Here is a 15,030-nt window from a genome sequence, read left to right on the forward strand (position 1 = left end):
CCTGCTGTATGCAGAATTCACATATGCACCTCCTTTTCCTGTTTTCCCTAAAGAAGAGCTTTTTCCTAGTACTCCTGTCTTTCTGTGATATCCCCCCAACCCAATCTATGCCTTTCAAAAACACAGTGCAAGACAAACATGCACTTCCTGCACTAGAGTCCTTCACTCAATAACACCAATACCTACTCTGTCCAAAAACACAACTTTAAAACAAACACTAAATATTTACAGGGCCAGTTTTAAAATTCAGTGCTAAAGAAAGGTGTATGTTTTATAACCTCAGTAACTATGAGGTTGTCAGGGTAGGATACACAACTGTTAGGTCTCATTGATAAGCTCAAGAACACAAAAGAGCCTTGCAAGAGTTGTGATCACTGGCCATCTGCTGAGGTACTGCCACCTGAGGTCACTCACCCCCCTATTCACTGAAAAGCTCACAACCAAGGCTGACTTCTGAGATGAGAGCTGCCCTGTCTCTGCAGCACACATGGCTGAAGAAGCTCCATAAACTTCAGCATGATCCTGCAAAGGGATGACCAATTTAGGAAAAATTCTACTAAATGCCAGGAGATTGCTTAAAATCTGCATCTCTTGCTTTCCTGCATCTCTTTTGTGATACAGGGTACTAATAGAGAAAGAACATTAATACAGCTCTTGGAATGACAGCTCCTTTAATTTATTTAATCCACTTAGCAGCTACTACTTCTCAATGCTCTATAGGGAACACCTGCAAAATATCATGGTGCAGCAATATTAATGATAAAATACAATTATTGAATCAGAATGCCTTTCCAAAGTACTCAGTAGAAGAAATACAAGGAAGACTGAGATTATAGTATGTACAGGGAAAACAGAAGAAAGAATTACAGAACATAGGAAAAAAAATCTTTTACTTTCTCATGAAGCAGAACTCATCTGCAGCAAAACAACAAGTAGAATCTACCGTAAAGTTCTTGTGTTCTTACTGAAGCTATTTTTGCTTTCCCAGTTATTCATTCCTCTAGTACCACGGTGGTATCTTTTACAGTTTACAAAAAAGAACAGCTGTAGGCTGTACAGATAAAGTGAATATCAACACATTCCCTACTATAAACTAATTTTAACCACATAATTACTAAAAAGAAACTCACAACTTACATTTGGGATTTACCAACTAGTGACAGATTGAACAATTTTCATAATTTTAAACACCTTTTTTCTTTTTTTTCTTTTATTTTTTTTTTATTCCTCCCTGGCCTGATCAGAGACAGCAGTTCCCTGTCTGAGGAGTCTTACCCACTGCTAATAACTAACAGAAAAGACAACATAATTTCTGTTTTGATATACTTTACTTTTAAAAAAATGTCAAAAACTTATGATGTACTGCATCTACCTCACTAGAATATAAATCTATTTCTCCAGTTTTGTCTGAAAATTGTTCCACAGAGCAAGAGGCAGGGAAAAAGCCCATTAAACAAACCATTACCAGAAATGTAAGGGGAAGGGGGGAAAGTCACTCCCTAGACACAGAGTGATACTGTACTGAAAACTACTTTTGACTTTGTTTTTTCAAAATGTAAAAAACCCCCAAACACTGGAATGGGAAATTAATGGATTATGACCTATTTCATGTTTATTTGGATTAAAATGCTATGAAGAATTTTAACTTTCAGATCCTTATCTCTTTCTTCTCGGTCTCCTTACAGACTAGTTGCTGCTGAGATATTTTGTATGTTAAGTCCTACTGTCTCCTACATATGCTTTCACAGACTCTCACCTTGTCTTGTTATAAGGTTCTGCCTGTATATTCATTTTCTTATATAAAGGGCACATGCACTTGGAGACCAAGGCTCAGAGTGTAGAATTCCCTGGATAACAACTGCTGTCATCAGCTCATATCTGACTTAAATGAATCATCTGTATCATCACTCTCAGAGAGCCTTTTCAGAGTGCCCTAGCCAAGAACAGATGATTTCATAGTACGCTATTAGGCAAACCTTAATCATCTACACAAGAAAAGCATGAAAGTCAACCTCTGAAGCTCTTTAGAGCTGAAATAATGTTTATAATATTCCTTTCAAAATCTAGGTTTAAAGCTTTTATTGTTCAATGGATTAGTAATCTTGAAATTAAAAAAAAAAAAAAAAGAAAGAAAACCAAAACAATTACCCATCTCTAAAGCACATGCACAAATCCCTACATAATTAAGTCACTTTACATATTCAAAAAATGCTGTAAAGGCAGGTTAGCACCATAGCTAGTGCTGGGCTAGAATGAGTTAAGCAAATCAGTTTTCTTCTTAGGAAAGAAGAGGTGGTCATGGCTGCAGAGTGAACCAGCAGAAGAAAACTGCTTTTCCTCTCTCAACTCCTTCAGACCACAGTTAATTTACAATGTATTTCTTTTAAGTTCTCTTGATTTTGTAAGATATTTTTGCCTTCAAGATTCCTTGAACTTCTGAGCCTTTTTCTTTTTAAATGTCTAAAAACTATCTCCAATAAAGTTCAAATAATTACTAATTGATCACTGATAGATCATAAATTGTTTCTGATACCTAGCAATGCCTAGTAGCTCCCTTTCTTTTTATCATAAAGAAAACTTGCTTGTGCTATCCAAAAGGAGATTTCTATTTTAAATACATTACTGATTCTTATGTCTATGATTTTCAAATAGAAGACAAGTTAACCAACCTCAGCCAAAGCTCAATATTATGCATTTAAACATATGCTCACCTGCTTAGTCTGCTCTCAGTCATAAGTAAAAGAAACTTTACAAGTACCTTAAAATACACAGCCAAAAGTTAAATAAATACAGACACATAAGATAATGAGATGCATGCTTCTGCTGCAAAGTTACGTTAAACAAGCCAAACTCCTCCCTGAATAGAAATCCCATCAATTACTGTCTTTGAAAGACAGTCACCTGGATTCTCCATCTCTCTTTAAAACACCCATCTTCTGAAATATGCCCTTTTTTTTCCTTGTTAAGCAGAGGGAAGTTGGTACTTAATTAATTTGAAGTGAGTCGTTAACCTGAATAAAATAGAGAAACAAGCTTAGGATAGTAGCATTTCTCACAAATGAGAGATAACCTGTCAGAAAACACTTTCTTCTTTCCTACAATTTTTAATTTGGTCAGAACAAGCCATAATTCATCCTTCACGGAGGACAGACTTAAAATGAGATCTCTTGCTACTCTTTTGAATTTGGCACAGGAACTTTTTTACACCCTTTGGGATTCACGGACACATTCCAGCAGTGGAATGAAAAATTTATTTTTCATCAATCCTTTAAGTTATTCTGAAGTTTACAAATTGATTCAGAAAATCAACAATGCAACATTACAGGTTTACCTCTCAGGGAATTAACTTTAAAGCTTTTGAGGAATCTTTCAAGCATGGTAGGAACTCGTCTTTCAAAAAAGTCAAGGACAAATTTTTCTTTTACACTCTCAGACTAACAGCTACATTCAGCTTAATAACTCCTTAGCGCTTGTTCCCAGATCTGTCTCGCATGCTCATGACATTGTTAGCATCTGAAATGTCACTCTGATCTTTGGGAAGGAACAATGTGCAGTCTTTCCCTGGCATTCTTCTTTGTTGTGGAAGATAACTTATCATTGCTGTTGCACCTCGACTGAGGCAGCTGTGGTTCCTATTTGGAAGCAAGGCAGCAGAAGGTGTCAAAACATTTGAGGCCAAGGCAAAGAAAACAGAGAAAGCTGGAACAAAACCTGAAGTCACTTGTGATTTCACTCCAAAGTAACCAGAGGCTCCTTAAAGTAGTACTTACCCTAAAACTGCTGGGGGAGGAAATTCCTTGGGTGTAAGACACATTAAGCCCTGTCATTCATGATGTCCCTTTAAAATGGAATTCTTCAGCCTATTCTGGATTTTTAAGCCTCACCTACCTTTCCTATAGGTACACTGCAGAAAGCTTTCAGGAATGTAATTTCTCTAGCACAAAATAACTAAAACTTTACAAACAAAACTATATATTTTTATAGCAGTTTTCCAGGTGCACAAGAATATCCTGGGTTAAACCAGAAGGAGGAAGGTGAGAAATCTTGAAGAACAGCAGAGGATTATGCTGGATCCAAAACTTATTTACTCAATTTTACATTGCAAATCAAACTTCAGCACTAAAAAACAGATCATGTTTCAGATACTTAAAGTTTGCAGTGAGGCAACACATAAACACTTATTCAATTATTTTGTAATTAGTCAGAGGCCCAATAATTTTCCCAAACAACATAACTCAGTTTTTACCTACCCAGCACTTTTTCTGCCATAGCTAACATTGTATGATTATACTGCATACAGCTTAGATGTGTCTGTATTGATGCATACTGGGAAAATCTGCGCAGCCATCACTTAGTACCTCATTAAGAGCAGCACAGAAGGGAGGAGGAAAAGAGGAACAGAAGGAAAACAGCAAAGCAACTTGTGGCTATATGTGAGTTATGCATAGCAGATGGGTAACATGCCTTGACCACCACATTTCATGGAAACTGCACAGAAGTGCAGCCAAAACAGTGAAACGGTTGGGAGAAAAAGGGTTAAAAAGTGCTCTGTACTCTGCAGAAACAAAGGACTCACCAACTTCATTGTGGAAAGATAATCAATAGAGTCCTCTAGAAGGACAAAACATGATGAGTTATCAGGTTACAGACATTAGACAAGGACATAGCTCTACTTAAAGCAAGTTTTGCAGGAAATTCATTACTTCTACAGCTGAAAGTTCTAGATAGTCTCATTAAGAATCAGTTGCTGGGACAGAAGAACCTCTTAGAGCAGATAATCGCATTGTTGAAATAGTAATTTGCCAAAATCAGTGGATAATTCATTATGCTCCCCACCTCTTTCAAATTAGTGGAGGACAATATAGTGTAACAACAAAAGGAAGAAAAGAGATCTTGTCCATGATGATGTCCCTGTGATTCACAGGATAATGTGAGGTAATCTGTGTTATAACCAAGTTTTGTAGTACTAATCAAACATGGAAGAAGCTTCTGAAGTTTGTTCCACCCAAACAAGTTTTATACTTTTTTTTTTGTACCAAGACAAGGGAAAGCAGTTTTCTCTCCCTTAGAGTAGGGCATGCCACAGCTTGTCAGAGACAAAGCACTTGGTGTTACACCTGGGTGTGGATGGATGCAACCACACACAGTTTACCCTCCTGCCCTATGCTCTCAAAGACAATATTTTAGGCAGTACCTTTCAGAAATAACTGAAGGATGTCTATACACACCTTAATTCCTATAGTGGAAAGAAAAAAATTTAACATTCTATTTTGACGCAGTTGAAAAGAAACTGGAAATACTGCCTTAAAAATAATGGAAGGTTTCCAGAGAACTTCTGTTCACAAGCCAAGCCCACCTGTCTCACTGATCCCCTACGAATTTTTCACATATTGACTGCTAGGAAAGGTCTCTATGATCCCCCTTGGGAAAACTAATATTTTTATATTTTATTTACTTGTTTTTAAATCAACTACTTTCAGTTCCTTTTGCATCATGTCATTCCTGCAACATCTACACTAGTTGTATGGGATTACAATCAAGATTTTGCTGCAGCTCCCCTTGTGTTTGAACATGAGCTGCAGAGTATGCTAAGCTGATCTCTTACCACCTCATCCATCCCACTCTCCTCCTCAATGGCATTCCCAAGGGTAAAGAATTTTGTGTGGTAGCAAGCAACACTCAGGTCATTTGCACAATACATTTTTAATCTAGGTAACTTTCTGAAAGTCACTCAGCCTTCCTGCACTAAGCCATATTTTGTCAGCATGAAGAAAATAAAAAATGTCAAATTGCATTAAAGCTCTTTCATGTTTTTCAGACTACTTCTGATTGACTTCCAGGCAGGTAAATGAAGAGGTCTGAGTAACTTCATCCATGCACTGCCTGAAGAGAGTGCACATACAGAGGAGAATCCAACTCCACATATTTCCTTATCTTATCCTTATCTTACAGTTTTTTCATTACAGTAGCTGTAAACATTGCCAGTCAAAGATGCTCTTTCGAAGAAACACCAGGAACAAAGGATTTTCAAAATTGTATTCCACCACCAAACTAGACTTGTTTCAGACAAAAATTACACACACACACGCACACACACGCACACACTCATACTCCCAAACTTGTCAGAACAGAATAAGCTTGTAACAAAGACAGAATTGAAATAACATGGCTGAAGTCTGCCCTTCTGTAAGAAACCCACAAACAGCTGCACGCTAGCTTCAAAAACAAAATCACAGGCAAGTCAATGCCCACTTGTTTGTATTTGCTGTAGGATCAAACCAAAGGTATCCTCTTCAACCAGCACAGACTTTTTAGATGTAAAATCTGAATTGAATAAATATTAAACTGCTGTAAAATTTGCCACTTTGATTTATCAAGTGAATTACCACAGACCTACCAGATGACCTATGGATAATCTCCTGTCTCCCCTTCTAAAACAGCTTTCTCTGCAAGCCACAAAATTAATGATCTTTAATATCAAAATAACCTTCTTCAGGAGTTGAAGTTTTCATTTAAATCTTCCCAGCCTCAAGACCCCTTTAAGATAAATGATTTTATATTAACAGTGAAGGAAGGAGTCAGATTTACAAAGTCAGTAAGAAGTCATAAGTTTCACATTTTAATCACTCATAGCCACTGTATTTGATTTACTCCACAATTTCCATCAGAAAATGAAAAAGTTTTGAAGAATGAGTTATTCTCAATGTAAATCTCTAGCAAGCCTCTGTCAGTCTTTTTCCTGGTAGTTTTTTCTGCCTCCTGATTGAAACTACACAACCAGTTTAATTGCTCTATTACTTAATGACTTCTAACCTTAAAAGACTGTAAATACAGAAAGTTAAACCAATACATAACAATTCTCCATAGAATAGAGGAATCCATTATGAACATCAATATAGCTTGTGAATTTACTACCCTAACACTTTTACAAAGACAAAAAAAAAAAAGTAAAAATCTATAGAGGTCTAGAATGCTTCTACCAAACAGTATGTATGTACATACATAAAGGAGGGAAAGAAAGAATTCCATACTTCAATACAATCTTTGCTTGCCACAAATTGTACATCCCTTGGCTGTAACAGAACCTGTGGGAAGCTATGATTCCAAAAATTATAGCTTAAAAGAAGTTTCAGTGCTGGAAACTTGTTGGGAATACTAAGCATTTTGTAATTTTGCTGGCAGTTTATTTTTTCTACATATTTATTAATTCCAGTGTTTTTAGCAGTTCATTGTACCTTTGTTCAACTACAGGGAAAGAACTGTTTAATTTACAGCACAGTTTTATATGCAAATTATATTCAGTAGAGATTCATCATAAGTGTCAATAGGAAAAGAAGCAAGACAGATTTAAGACTTGAGATTTTTTCATAAACTTTTGAAGGAACACTGAAATTAGAAAGCATGCTGAACTCACTGTAATGTATTTTCTTACAAGCATGTGCCAAGTGAAGTATATTAAAGGATTTTTTTCTTCTAGAAGTACTACAGGACTTTTTGCTCCATTTTCTATTTCTAAATATTTGAGATAGAAAAGTGCTGTCTTCTGCATGTAGTCAAACTTACTGTTTGCTTAGCTCTCCCTGGACTTCAGTTTGTTTCTAGTCTGTGAAAACATTTCCATTACATCTAGTAGCACTGGAGAAAAAGCGGTTTTCACTCCCATACAAATCAAAATTCAGGAGAAAATTCAGAGTTCAAAATGAAGAGATATTTTACTGCCAATAGGGGGAAAAATGTCTTTACAAATCAGCCAGCTGTTGCACTAACAACATCAAATAAAGAAATTGTAGAGCTTATTCTACCCTTTATCAATAATGCATGGCTGCGCACAGACAATTTATAGCTGTTTTCCATCACTGGGTATTGTGCAGTACTAAATTAAGTCTACAAAATTCAAGGACAGTCCACCCACACAGCTACTGTAAGCCAGCCAGGCCACTTGAATAAACATTTTAAAGGCATAAAGTGAGTTTTATTAGCATGCTGAGACACAGTTCCTAGTGGACAAAGCACCTTCTTTGAAGAAGTAAAAGTACATTTAAGCAGAAAGAGAGAAGAGTTACTCTTGTGCCTTACATGTAGAGAAAAAGCAAAGGGGAAAATAAAAAATATATAGACAACAGTTCAAAACCCTGACCTTGTTAAGATTAAAATATGAAGCAAGAGAATTTATTTTCTATACTAGAAAATGATTGTCAGTCTCAGAAAATCCTGAGAGGTGCTGAACCAGTCAGGTTCTCACAGCAAAACAGCTAAAACCAAAGATGGTTTGACAGGATTTTTTTTACATTTAGGTAGCTCCAAAGACTTCTTTTCTTAATCCTTTACAGGTCATATAAATCAGAAAAGCATACAAAGCTTTCATCAAGATAAAAAACTAGTTATTGTACCAAAATAGGCTCAGCAACATTTATGGCACCAGTAAACAAGTGAGAAGTGTCTTCCAGAGGTCAAATTAACCAAAATACAGTATGGCACAAGGTGGATGCTTTTGGTCAGTGCCACTGCTTTCTACAATAGCAGTCCCAGCACTTGAATGCCTGAAATGCAAGAAAGCATCAAGGAACTTGGAGTGCACATGCTGGCCACCAGCAGCAAAAGGAGGCAGGTGCCAGGCCTGCACAATCCAACAGTTTCACTCGAGCTCTGCTCTGGCAGTGACCAACATGCCACCTGAGTCCTCGCTAGCCTGGCTTCTGATGTGCAGTCAGGTGTAAGCAGCCAGAATACGGATGGCAGCACCACCAGGAGGTGGGTTTGGATCACTTGCAGACTTCTATGTCTTTTACAGTCACGATGCACAGTTTCCCTATAAAAAGTATTGGCAAGCATGAGGTTTGTGACAACCTTTTTATACCCAGAGCACCACTCCAGGTGGGAGCAGGTGTCTCTGGCAACTAGCATGACAAGATGACATCCGTGCCTGGAAAAAACGCTTTTGTACAACATGGGAACGTGGAAGATATAGTGCAGCATGGATGCACACTCAATGGCTTTGTGGCATATCTAAGCACAACCACAAATAAGAGCAGGAAGGATGAAAGAGCCAGAGCTTGAGCCACATCTGTTTTAAGTTGGTCAAGTGGAAATATTTGGCCAAATAAAAAAACATTACTGCATTTATTGTGCAGGTGTTGAGAGAAGAAAAATCAACTCTGTTCAGTGGTATTTGGATTTGAGCAAAGTTTAACTTCACTTACAATACATACACTTTCTCAAAAATCAGATCTCCTTTGCACATGAAAGTATCTCATGGACCTCTAAAGCCAACTAATCAATGTGTAAAACTCCTATTTAACTGCTCCATCAAGCCTAGAAAATTCAGAAAGTGAAGAGCCAGATTACAAAGTAAGCAGAAGTTTAAGAAACCTACGGATTAAGAATTAGCCAAGCAAAGCAACTGCTGAGCATTTGTATTTTAATCTGTCAGAAGTGCTAGCTTTTCTTCAGAAGGTTGGTTGTCATTTTTTGTTTCTTTAGTTGGTTTTTTTCTGTTAAAAAGGTTGAGTTTCTGCTGTGAAAAGTGAAACTGCTGTTTTATAGTCTGATGATATTGCAGTAAAATCTTTGGCTAAATCAAGGCTGCAGGACACAGCTTTGAGAAAGCCTAGGCAATGCCAGTGAAGCAACCATGGCTTTATGAGTGGAAATTAATTTTAATAAGTCCGTTGCTCATCTCACATTGCCAAAGTCTGTGATCCAATTAGAAGTGCATTGCTTTAATGACCTGCACAGGGGTCACATTCAGTGAAGTTCAAAGACAGACAAAATACTCTTGGGCCCTCTCCACAGAGTGTCACACCAGTGGGATTCTGGCTTTAGAACTCATAGGCAAAAACCACTGAGGTGGTAACATTAGTATTTCAAGTTATCAGTTAACTGTATATATGCAAAACACCTTGGGCACAATGAAATGTTACTGTGTTACGTGCAATAATGGCACACACTGTCTTGAAATACAGTATTTTATGGAAAGAAATTAAGCCCACTTCTCCAAAGACTTGCTAAATTAGTACCCCTAGGGTACTGACATTAATTTGGAGTACCTCTCTGCACTGATGGCTGTTGCCATTAGTGCCTGCACTTTTCCTGCTCTCTCTAACACCAAGTTACAATCCAGCACTACTGAAATATAGAATGGGAGAGCTCACTATGCCACTCGATTAAGGACAAGCAAAGATACATATGTATCTATATAACTTGAAGAGTACTTAAATTCAGAGCACCTGAGAAGCAAATCTTTTCCCCCTGCTCCTCTCCATATCAAGTCTTGTGACAAGAGCTGACACAGGAGTTGCCCTTACTGTCCATTTCTTAGCAACTGTACACAGCGGTCCTGTGCTTTCCGACGGGCCACCAGGCAAGTCAGCAATCATCCCTGATGTCAGCTCCCCCACAGCAGACACAAGTCTGCTCTGGGTTTTCCAGCCTTTCTGCAATCATACTCTTCCTCTCTGTCTGCATATGTTCCCTTACAGCACCCTCACCCAACCCTAACCCTGTACCTTGCAGGGCACCCACTGCACCCCACTCGAAATCCAGGCTGTGACTGCCCTACATTACTGGCACCTGCTGCAGTGCATTGGGCAGCCACGTCTGGGGACCCTCAAGGGCAACCTGAGCAGCCCCTCTAGGCACATACACACATTTCCTTCATTTTAGAAGCCCACACTTGGCTGAGGCTATTCACTTCTACAGCCAGGACATGGCTGTGGCACACAGCCACAGAGGAACTGGGACAAGTCTAGTCACAGTGATAAGTTTCCTTATTTAGCCTTTTCTGAGCATTTATCTTCCCTGCCAGCTACAGCCCTGCCTCGAGGCCTAGAAGCAGTCATGCTTTTCCCCCAACTCCTGTAACAAAGCATTTCTTTGCCACCAGAAAAGAAAAATTCACCTACAGATGAAAAGAATCATCCCCAGAAGAGCGAGAGCCCTGGTACACCCAAGTAAATAACAGCACCCTGCAAGGAAGAATAGACACTGCTCTATAAGCAAGAGCCCAGGCCCAATCCAAAACATGCTGGTGTGAGGTCTGCAGTAGAAATGCACACAAGCTTCCCAGTCACAGAAGCTTGCTCCAGGTGCATTGCAATACCCTCTGCCCCCTCTCTGAACCGAGTTTTGAACAAGATAGCCAAAGGGAGAGTCAGTGGAGTCTGCATGTATGCACATACACAACCCCCCATGCGTCCCCTCATCTAAATGGTAAGTTCAGAGAGTAATGAAGAAAGGTAGGAGATCTGCTTTTCCACGCTTAATGAGTTTCACAGTTTGGGGAAAAACTGGTGCCCCTGCATTTTTGGAATCACTAGACTCAGGAGCCCTCTACCTGCCCCAAAAGCTGTCAGCAATTCAAGGCCACATCTGTAAGCACAAGATTTACTTTACGCCCAAAAACCAAACAGACTGTCCCCACTGCTTGGTTGCACACTGATTAAAGCAGCAAAAGCAGCACTAGACAAGAGTTAACCTGCAATTAGCTATCCTAAATAGTCAGAACTGTCCAGAGATGAAATGTTCGCTCTTCAAGAAATGTTTTAGGCATCTTACCTCTCATCCGAACCTGCAGCATACTGCAGTGCATGTAACAAGGTGGGCAGACAGTGATATTCACCAAAAGAAAGCATAAACAGGATTCAGCTGCCACCTCAAACAGCAGCTGACAAACCTGAGGGAATCCAGGAGTCTGTAGCAAAGAGGCTTTACACAGCCTTTACCCATCTGGGTTTTATTTACTACTGATTTAAACTTAGGCCCTCCTTTTTGTGTTGCTCTTAACCTGATCTTTGCACATTATTTAAAAAAAAAATAAATCTGTACAGCTCTGTCCTGCTGAGAAACTTACACCCCCAGTCTCTGGTCACTGAAACAATTCTGCAGTGATAAGAGGCCATGCTGTGCACTGGGCACTGCACAAACATACTCTGTTAGCCTAGTCTTTGGCTAGTCTGCTGTGCTGCTGAGAAAACGTAGCAGCACTGCAGTGCAGCCGACGATCCAGCTCTGAATCCAGTATATGGGTACAAACATGGATAATTAATGAAAGATTGCAGCAGCAGCTCTAGTCAAAGTAGAATGGTCACTTTTCTAGCTGCACTTACGTATAACTTCTTATCCATATTTTTCCTGGTGGAGAATCTCAGTCTGGCATCTCAGAGAATGAAGGTTACATCTTTTTACTACTAAAATGTTATTAATACACGGATCAAAAGACTAAGGCATTCTAATGGAAAGGTATACAAGCACTTAAGAGTGTAGAATTTGTGATTTAGAGAAAGAAAATAAATTGTTTCTTCACTGCATCAATTTTGCCTTACCGAAGTCAGTGAATTTACTTATAACTAACAAATACTGATAGTTGGTTCAGTACATGGCTTGAGGTTCATATAGTTCTGTGCCAAATTTGGCTAGGGTAGAGTTAATTTTCTTTACAGTAGTTGATAAAGAGCTGTGGTTTAGATATGTGCTGGTAGCACCACTGATAACACAGGAACCTTTTAGTTACTGCTGAGCAATGCATGCACAGCTATGGCCTTTTATGCTCCTCATAACATCCCATCAGAGGAGGGTGGGGGTGCACAAGGAGTTGGGAGGGGATACAGCCAGGATAGCTGATCCCAGAGATACTCCAAACCATATGGCATCATGCTCAGCATATAAAGCCAGGAAAAGAAGGAAGAGGGAACATTTGGAGTGATGGTATTTGTCTTTCCAAGTCACACTGTTACGTGAGATGGGATCCTGCTTTTCTGGGGAGGGCTGAACACCTGCCTGCTCACAGGAAGGAGTGAATTAATTCCCTGTTTTACTTTGCTTGTGCGCATGGCTTTTGCTTTCCTGTTAAACTGGTTTTGTCTCAGTGCACAAGTTCTCACTTTTACCCTTCCAGTTCTCTCCTCCATCCTGCTGGTGAGGGAGTGAGCGAGCAGCTCTGTGGGGTTAAACCATGACAGGTTGATTACAGAGCAAGAGGTGGGGCTAGGACAGTCTGTGCGACCATGTCTATCTTCTTCCCTCTGCCCTCAGCAAAAGAAATCATATCTTACCTTAAAAGATTGTAACAGAAGTGCCAGTCTCTCCTTTAGGGGTTTTTAGGCATCAAACATAATGCAGCAGATTCAGCTAATGCAATGTGTCGGTAGTTGACAGAACATTCAGGAATCTGAGAGTCATCCTACAAGAAGAGAAATGAAAAGCACCGATTAATAATTGTACATGCTGGGCATTATATCTCATGCTTAAAACCTCTGATGCTTGGTAGAGCCATGCTGCTAAACAATAAAAAGGTACCAACAATCACAAATATGAAAAGCTGAGGCATTTTTTGTTTCCAAGGTGAAATGCACAAGCCACATTTTGGCTACAGCACCCTGGAAAGAAAGCATGCATCTTGCAATAGCTAGGTCACCATGCACTGCCTTCCCAATTTAAATCTTCTTTGTTCAAACAACAGTCCATGTGAATGAACAGAAACAAAGCTCCAGGCATGTCAGGATACACCAGCCATGCCAGTCACAGAAACACAAGAGTAAATGTGTGTAACCCAGTACTAGTTTGAACTGGGAAATGCATCAGAAGGCCATGTGAGCTAAGTATTAGCGCTACATAAGCCAGGATGTTGGTGTACATGGAAGACACATGGAAGTACTTTATAGACTACAGGAAAAGGAAGGACATCTACAGACACGTCTCATTTTCCTGAACAGGCTTTTTTCAAAATTCTCATCTTGTAAGGACTCATACTTATGAATCTCGACTCATAATGCATAAAGACACTCCAACGGCAGCAGAGTTCATGCCTGCACCGCTATAGCACGTAAGGCAGCTTTCTTCTCTCACAGCAATTCAACTAAGATGTTCCATCACAAAGAGTTAGTCATTTGTTTTTCAGCTCCAACTCATTTGCAGTGTTTAATCCTCAAACGAGTAAATTTCCAAAAGTGCAAGCGTGTGCACATACACACACAGGGTGTGTGCACATACACACAGACACGGTTCCTTGCTTTGAGATATCCCAGCACACAACCACTCACAGGTACAGTGGGAGTCAGCTGCACCCTGAGGCAGCGCTGATGTTGAACAGTTACACAATGACTCTGCTTTGACATCTGACAGCAATGGAGGGATGGGCCAGCAGAACAACTCCTCTATATCTAGCATGGTTACTCAGGAGAATTTTAAAGATCATTTTCAAGTAAAAGACACTTATCATCCAGGTTACTAAATACTTTGCTAAAGCTTTGGTATGAACATACAGGGTGATTGCTGTCCCAGTCTGTAAAACTACAGAAATGGGACCTTCATGGAGTGCAAGAGAATCATACCAGTTAAGAACTAAAGAATTTTTATTATAAATTAATTAAAAAACCAGTACCAAAAGCATGTTACAGACCCCTGTCCCTACATAGATATACATGCATTGTTCTGGTCATACACTGCTTACAAATCCCTAAAACAGCCTCCTAAGGGTTGTCTTCATAAACTAAAATAACAAGTAGCATTTGAAGGGAAATTACAAGGGTCTGTTTTTGTGAGGTTGGGAGGGGAAAATTACTGTCTAGAAAGGTAACATCTGTTACAAACCCAGAAATCCAAAAGCCCCAAGTTTAGATGAGCTTTAAACAGTGTTCTAAAGTTACCCCAAGGAATGGTAGTCAATTTCTTCAATTTCTTCTTCTCTCTAACACTTTCTCAATACATTTAGTTATACTTTTAGCTATTCATGTAAAATATAAACGTTTTATGCAGCATGTTACCTATCCATGATACCTCCAAAATGCTTTTCTTAGAATAGGGGTACATTCTAAACTGATTACAAGTATCTCCATATACATAATATTAAAAACTGTAATGCATTAGGGAACTTGAGATTACAGAAAGCAAATTATATCCTTGGAGCTATATATTCACAGATAATAGGAAGTACCACAATCATTGCATTTCTGTATAACCTCTGCACTACACTTCTGTATAAAGCGGTACAGATCAATGGTCACACATCCTCAGCTGCTGTTCAAGGACATAAAA

The 15,030-nt window shown here is 39.1% G+C and overlaps 1 protein-coding gene across 3 annotated transcripts in view; it reads right to left on the reverse strand.

The window, feature by feature from the left end:
• KANK1 (KN motif and ankyrin repeat domains 1) overlaps nt 1-15,030 on the reverse strand; it is a 129,007-nt gene that overhangs the window by 84,829 nt on the left and 29,148 nt on the right. For all 3 annotated transcript variants that reach the window (XM_051788457.1, XM_051788461.1, XM_051788459.1), the window contains exon 2: nt 13,050-13,177. The gene's annotated coding sequence lies outside the window, so the exon portion shown is untranslated. The remainder of the gene's footprint in view (nt 1-13,049; nt 13,178-15,030) is intronic.

Source organism: Manacus candei, unplaced genomic scaffold (assembly GCF_025592945.1).
Source record: "Manacus candei isolate 608988 ecotype Guabito, Panama unplaced genomic scaffold, ASM2559294v1 h1tg000024l, whole genome shotgun sequence".
Classification (NCBI taxonomy): Eukaryota; Metazoa; Chordata; class Aves; order Passeriformes; family Pipridae; genus Manacus; species Manacus candei.